Source organism: Callospermophilus lateralis, unplaced genomic scaffold, assembly GCF_048772815.1.
Source record: "Callospermophilus lateralis isolate mCalLat2 unplaced genomic scaffold, mCalLat2.hap1 Scaffold_109, whole genome shotgun sequence".
Lineage (NCBI taxonomy): Eukaryota > Metazoa > Chordata > Mammalia > Rodentia > Sciuridae > Callospermophilus > Callospermophilus lateralis.
In genome coordinates, this window is record NW_027511135.1 from 4,329,749 (window position 1) to 4,337,347 (window position 7,599).

The following is a 7,599-nucleotide window of genomic DNA, read 5'->3' on the forward strand; positions in this document are numbered from 1 at the left end:
TAAAATAATTAAGTAGCATTTATTTACTTCTAATAGACAAGATTCCACAATCTTGTTCTAATGGGGAAATATAACAGAAAAGCAATGAATTCCAGACCTCCATGCCCTACAAACAGATTAATAAATGATCTTATCTCTTAAAGAATTGAGAAAGTTACAGTTTTATTGATTGTTGATATGCATTTTAGTGATCAAAGAATAATGTAGTAAACAGTCAAAAAAGTGCCTCCCTAGTTGAAAATCTATGTATTGAATAGCATTTATCCAAAATTAAAGGAAAAAAATCAGAGGAACATGTTCTCACTTTCTAGGTTTTTCTCAGTTCTGTTTAATGCCATCTTAGAAGTTCGAACTGTCTTTTATCACACAACCCTTCCCTTTGGGATTCTTGGCGACACCAACTGTTGCACTCCATTTATTTCTATGCCCTTCCAAATTAACTTTAGAGCTTTTTAAAAAAGAAGACCCACTCTCCTCAAAAGCTTACTGTTTTGGGTGGCATTCCTAAAGGTAACTCTGCTGAATATATTTTTAAATCCAAAATAGATCAGAGGGTTACAAACATGAATACTTAGGAGGAAAAATGGGCAAAAGAGTGAATATTGTAACCACTTAGGAAATCAGAACAACATGTTTATCCATACCTTGTTTTTCTTAATGTTTTACAGATACTGTGCCCAGAACATAAAGGGACCTCCCTAAAGTAGGGATTGTTTTGTACTGCTTCAGATAACTTGGAATGACTATTTGGGTGAAGCCAAATCTTTCCAGATTTTAACATCCCTTTACTACAAGTTCAATATAACTGGAAGGATATAGTAAGGGTAAACTGCAAGGCAGAATAGGGCATCCAAGTGGGATCCCAAATGATCAGTACCTCTTGGTCTTCATAGGGTGAGTTAGCCCTTGAAAACATGGGCTGTTCTCCGCATAGGCTGCTCTGTTCAATCGAACTCTGTAAAAGCCATGGGATGCCACTTGCACCTTGAGATATGTGAAGGTTGGAGTACACATCATGGATACTCTCTTTGTCATCCTCCCCCTGTCAGATATCTTTTACTAGGGGATGAAAACTGCCATATCATAAGCAGTTTCATGATTAAGTCTGGATTTTTTTTTTTTTGGTACCAGGGTTTGAAGCCAGTGATATTCAGCCATTGGGCTATATCCCCATCCCTTCTTATTATTTTATTTTATTTTGAGATAGGGTCTCACTTAGTTGCTTAAGGCCCTGCTAAGTCTAAGTTGCTGAGACTGACCTTGAACTTGCCCTTCTACTGCCTCGGCCTCCTAAGTCACTGGGGTTACAGCATGTGCCAATCTACTCAGCTAGGCTTGTATTTTTGATACATAGTAATTGTGAGATTAATATAAATCTCAGGATACTACAATTTGTTTGACACCCATAGGCAACTAACACTCAAGGCAGAAGAAAATAGCATGCAAGTACACAGGGAGGGAAAGATGCTGGAGCTCACTTAAGTCTATAAATCAACCTGTCATTACATTGGTGTCTTGAATAGGATCATGGGCCTTTATTCAGGTCTTCATTCCCTGAAGGATTTTCTACTATCTGTAGTTCATTCATAAAACATTCTACAAATTATTTTTCCTATGAAATAGTTTCAGTGAATGAATTGGTCAAGTATTAAAAGACCAGTGTCAACCTTTACAAAAATCCTATAGTAGAACAGCAATATTTTATTAAGCACCTATTTGAATCAACTTTACTCTTGGAAGATTTAGATCTTATCTCATATATATTCCTGTAAAAAATATTTTCATGAGAAGGGAGCTTAAGAAAGTTTCCTTTGCCAACATTCTATTTCTCCCATCATTTCTTATTATGAAAGATAATAATCATACCTTATAATCTAGGATGATATTCCCTACAGCATAAATCATTTTAACATTAAACCTTAATATTTATTGCCTGTTCTATCTTGTTGCTGACAGTCCTATTAATGCTTCACTTAGCAAGTCAAAAAGCTATACCTCAGTACTATATAGTACTAGAAAAGATTGAGAAAACTCTTTGTACATAAATCAGCGGAAAGCATAACTTATCTGTTACAACACAGGAAGATTAAACACATGGCCATAAAAATCCCTGCAATCACGGTAACTGGAGTCGAGGTTGTCTCTATTGCTTTAATAAATCCTTTAAGTATGCTTTCAATCTCTCAACAATTCCTGACAAAGCTTGTGTGCTGTTGTTGTGAATCTGCCTACCTCGAAAGTCCTGATGGTGAATATTTCATGTGGCTTATCACTTCTCTGTGTCCCTAGTCTGGGAGAAGCTAGTGTACTGTCTGCTAGTGCCGCTTAATACCTTATTAGTTGAAGATGGATTTGTACTTTCAGCCTTTAGCCACCTAATTTCCTGTTACAGAAGATAAAAATTTTATTTTTGCAAATGATGAATGAGGTGATTATATTTCACAAATTTTAAGGCCATGGACCATTAACTGAATCACTCTAAGCACTTGTCATTTTACCCATATGTATGCAACTTGAAAAGGGAGGGCTGTGTTCTTGTATTACCTGATGATTGCCATAGATGATCCCTCATAAACGTCATGTGAAAAATGTATTTAAGCATGAATAAAACTAGGAAAAAGTTAACCCTTTCAGGAATAATTTGAGGGATTACTTATATCAGTGTTAGAATGAAAGGAGTTATCACCTTTCTCTTTATTCTTAAGATCTCTTATATAGTAGCAACTAAAACCTAACACAAACCACATTTGGAGAGTATAAATAGATAAGTATTGTTGTTCAATTATACATGTCTTCTCACTGAAAATTTATGTGATCAGGCAAAATATCAACATTGGATTATTAAGAGGAAATGAGCTTATTAGAATCTTTCTATGACTTGGCCTTCCAAGAGAAATAATTTTCCTTTAGTAGTTTGGACATTGACTCTGATTTCTATTTTGGGGATTTAGGCTTGACATTTCTCAGTGACAACTTAAGGCAGACAAGATAAACAAAATAATTCCCCGAGTATTTGGTAAGGCATTCCATATAGCAAAAACCACTAGTGCTAGAAAATTAACTCTACCATTTCTTAATCCCATAGTTTTTCTTCTTAGAGATAAGTACAGCCCACTCTGATATTAGTGGGTCTACAAACCTCTAGCTGATTGCACAATCAGATCTGGAAAAATAAGAAGCTTTTAGTTTCTAAAAGGTTTATTGAGTTCTTGTATTTTTAATCCTGGTCCATCCCCTTTTAATTTCATCCCAGTGGGATACATTTACTTATAACACATGGCTTTTCTCATTCCAACATGACTCACAGAAGTTTTCCTTCCCTGGGAATGGTTGGAGTGCCAGCTTATTTAGCCTTAGTCAGAGCCTCTGTTATTTGGCATCAAATTTAAATTGGAGTCTTGATCTTTAGAATGTGGTTCTTTGCGGCCTTCTCCCATTTCTTCTATTTTCTCTGTATCTCAACAACTTAATGCATTTTATTCCTAGGAATTAAGCCTATTTTATTTTTATATGGTGATAGATTCTGATGCTGATAATTCCTACCCAACCATAAGCATTCTGTACCAGCAGCTTTTACATTACTTTATGTGAGTTGTTTTGCTGATTATTTGATTCATTAAGTTTTTTCAAAGGTGTGGATTTAGGTTAAAATGAGATCAGGAAAGATTTTTATAGACTCTTTGTCTTTTGCTCAATTTTTAGACTAAGTTACAGATAATCAAGAGTCTTATTGGTTGTTGTTATTTCCATTAATAAAAATAAAATTACAGTTAAGAATCTTAATTTACTTAAAGAATCTCTTGCATATACAGGGATTTCCTCATTTGGTTGTGTGTAATTCCACTGTGGCCGACTAAGGTCACAATGATGGTATTTCCTTAGGGTTGTGCAGATGGTTCAGACCTGGCACAGGAATCTGGGACTTTGCCACTTTTCAGAATGCCGTGGCCTCCAGGAGCCATGTCACAAGCAGACAGGCCCTGCTCACGGAGCACATACCAAAATATCATCAGCATTGTATTGACTAGGAACAGAAAGAGCAGTGTAAAGTCTGGTTCTAGAGATGTTCTCAAACAATGAAATGGAGAATCAACACATAAGGAACCAAGCTGGGAGCAGGAGATAGTATCAAGGTGTCCTTCCTGGACTCCTTTTCCTACTCTACCCAAGACGTTCACAGCCTCCAACAAGGTAGTATTTAATGTCACCTCTTTGGGGCCAAATTAGGTTAATATACCAGGTTCCTTCATATGGTCTGTCTATGTTAATATCATATGGGCTTAATTTGGAGACTTCTTTTAAGATTTTGAAAAATGTTCTTTTGTATAGAAAATATTATGACACATATTGTCATATTTTAATATTCTGTCCAAGTTCAGATACCCAGAACTCAGTAAACCATACTTGGGACCTGGAAAGATTAATAAATGAATTCAGCAAAGTGGCAGGATATAAAATCAACACGTATAAATCAAAGGCATTCCTGTATATCAGTGACAAATTCTCTGAAATGGAAATGAGGACAACCACTCCATTCACAATATCCTAAAAAAAAATAAAATACTTGGGAATCAACCTAACAAAAGAGGTGAAAGAATTATACAATGAAAACTACAGAACCCTAAATAGAGAAATAGTAGAAGATCTTAGAAGATGGAAAAATATACCCTGTTCATGGATAGGCAGAACTAACATCATCAAAATGGCGATATTACCAAAAGTTCTCTATAGGTTTAATGCAATGCCAATCAAAATCCCAATGGCATTTCTTATAGAAATAGAGAAAGCAATCATGAAATTCATATGGAAAAATAAAAGACCCAGAATAGCAAAAACAATACTAAGCAGGAAGTGTGAATCAGGTGGTATAGCGATACCAGACTTCAAACTATACTACAGAGCAATAGTAACAAAAACAGCATGGTACTGGTACAAAAACAGGCGGGTGGACCAATGGTACAGAATAGAGGACACAGAAACCAATCCACAAAACTACAACTATATTATATTTGATAAAGGGGCTAAAAGCATGCAATGGAGAAAGGATAGCATCTTCAACAAATGGTGTTGGGAAAACTGGAAATCCATATGCAACAAAATGAAACTAAATCCCTTTCTCTCGCCATGCACAAAAGTTAACTCAAAATGGATCAAGGAGCTTGATATCAAATCAGAGACACAGCATCTGATAGAAGAAAAAGTTGGCTACGATCTACATACTGTGGGGTCGGGCTCCAAAATCCTCAATAGGACACCCATAGGACAAGAGTTAATAACTAGAATCAACAAATGGGACTTACTCAAACTAAAAAGATTTTCTCAGCAAAAGAAACAATAAGAGAGGTAAAGAGGGAACAAATCTTTGCTCCTCACACTTCAGATAGAGCCCTAATATCCAGAGTATACAAAGAACTCAAAAAATTAGACAACTAGATAACAAATAACCCAATCAACAAATGGGCCAAGGACCTTAATAGACACTTCTCAGAGGAGGACATACAATCAATCAACGAGTACATGAAAAAATGCTCACCATCTCTAGCAGTCAAAGAAATGCAAATCAAAACCACCGTAAGATACCATCTCACTCCAGTAAGATTGGCAGCCATTAGAAAGTCAAACAACAACAAGTGCTGGTGAGGATGTGGGGAAAAGGGTACACTTGTTCATTGTTGGTGGGACTGCAAATTGGTGCAGCCAATCTGGAAAGCAGTATGGAGATTTATTGGAAAGCTGGGAATGGAACCATCATTTGACCCAGCTATTCCCCTTCTCGGTCTATTCCCTAAAGACCTAAAAAGAGCATGCTACAGGAACACTGCTACATCGATGTTCATAACAGCACAATTCACAATAGCAAGACTGTGGAACCAACCTAGATGCCCTTCAATAGACGAATGGATAAAAAAAAAATGTGGCATTTATACACAATGGAGTATTACTCTGCATTAAAAAATGACAAAATCATAGAATTTGGAGGGAAATGGATGGCATTAGAGCACATTATGCTAAGTGAAGCCAGCCAATCCCCAGAAAACAAATGCCAAATGTCTTCTTAGATATAAGGAGAGTAACTAAGAACAGAGTAGGGACGAAGAGCATGAGAAGAAGATTAACATTAAACAGGGATGAGAGGTGGGAGGGAAAGGGAGGGAGAAGGGAAATTGCATGGAAATGGAAGGAGACCCTCAGGGTTATACAAAATTACATACAAGAGGAAGCGAGGGGAAAGGGAAAAATAATACAAGGGGGAGATATGAACTGCAGTAGAGGGGGTAGAGAGAGAAGAGGGGAGGGGAGAGGAGGGGAGGGGGGATAGTAAAGGATAGGAAAGGCAGCAGAATACAACAGACACTAGTATGGCAATATATAAATCAATGGAAGTGTAACTGATGTGATTCTGTAATCTGTACACGGGGTAAAAATGGGAGTTCATAACCCATTTGAATCAAAGTGTGAAATATGATATATCAAGAACTATGTAATGTTTTGAACAACCAACAATAAAAATTAATTAAAAAATAAATAAAAAATAAAAAAAATATATAAAATAGAGCAGAAAAAAAAAACTAGCTGGGCATTGAGATACATGCCTATAATCCAAATGGCTCTAGAGGCTGAGGCAGAATATTACAGATTCAAAGCCACTCTCAGCAACAGTGAGGTCCTAAGCAATTCAGTGAGTCCCTATCTCTAAATAAAATTCAAAATAGGGCTGGGGATGTGGTTCAGGGGTTGAGTGTCCTTGAGTTCATTTACCAGTACCCCCTCCACAGGAAAAAATTTAAAAAGATTAAAAAACTCAGATGCTCTTTGAATTGCGGAATAGGGTATGCGTCTTCTGCAAATTCAATGAAAAAGTTTTGAAATGGATTTTCAATCCTATCCTAATTGCATAAAATATTGAGATATTTTATAACATTGAAAGAAATACTAAGGAAAAGTACTTCTAACATGTCAGGTTGTCTCAGTTTGTTAATTCCCATTAGTAGTGAATAGATTATCGATAGCTTCTTGGCCTTTTGGCTAAGATCAAGTGTAGTATTTGTTCTTATCATTGTAGCAAATTAATTAGAAAGTTAAACTAGGCACGTTAGGCTCTTTTATAGGAAAGGTAATGGCAATATAGCACAATTCGATAAAACAGTTTAGAAGCCATTATTGCTTACTTTGCATTGCATTAAGTCCCAAAGAGAATTAAATGAGATCTCATGCGCTACACAAAATATTTCAAAGTATCATCCCCCAATTAAGACCTTGCAATAACCGTATGAGTTGAATGGTTAGGACTCATCTGCAAGTATACTAATTTCCCTTGTTTTGTGAGGACTTTGAAACCATATTAGTCTACCTTAAACCTTGTGCACTCAGGTTTAACCAAGATTACTCAATCCTCCCACAATGGACTTATCTTTTGCTGAGACACCTTGCATGACCTTATCGTCCCATGCTTACTTAATGGATAAGTGGACCGTTGAAGGAGAACATGAAATTTAACAATTTTCTTATACGTCCTTGGGAATTTTCTAGGGTTTTAAGACCAGTTACTATGATATTGAGCCCTTCCCCAAAATATCCAGCTACCAGCACTTCAACTCT

The 7,599-nt window shown here is 36.3% G+C and overlaps 1 pseudogene; it reads left to right on the forward strand.

Annotated features, from left to right (window-relative positions):
* Positions 1-7,006: 7,006 nt before the first annotated feature.
* On the forward strand, positions 7,007-7,208 carry LOC143640021 (U2 spliceosomal RNA; annotated as a pseudogene).
* The last annotated feature ends 391 nt before the right edge of the window (positions 7,209-7,599 follow it).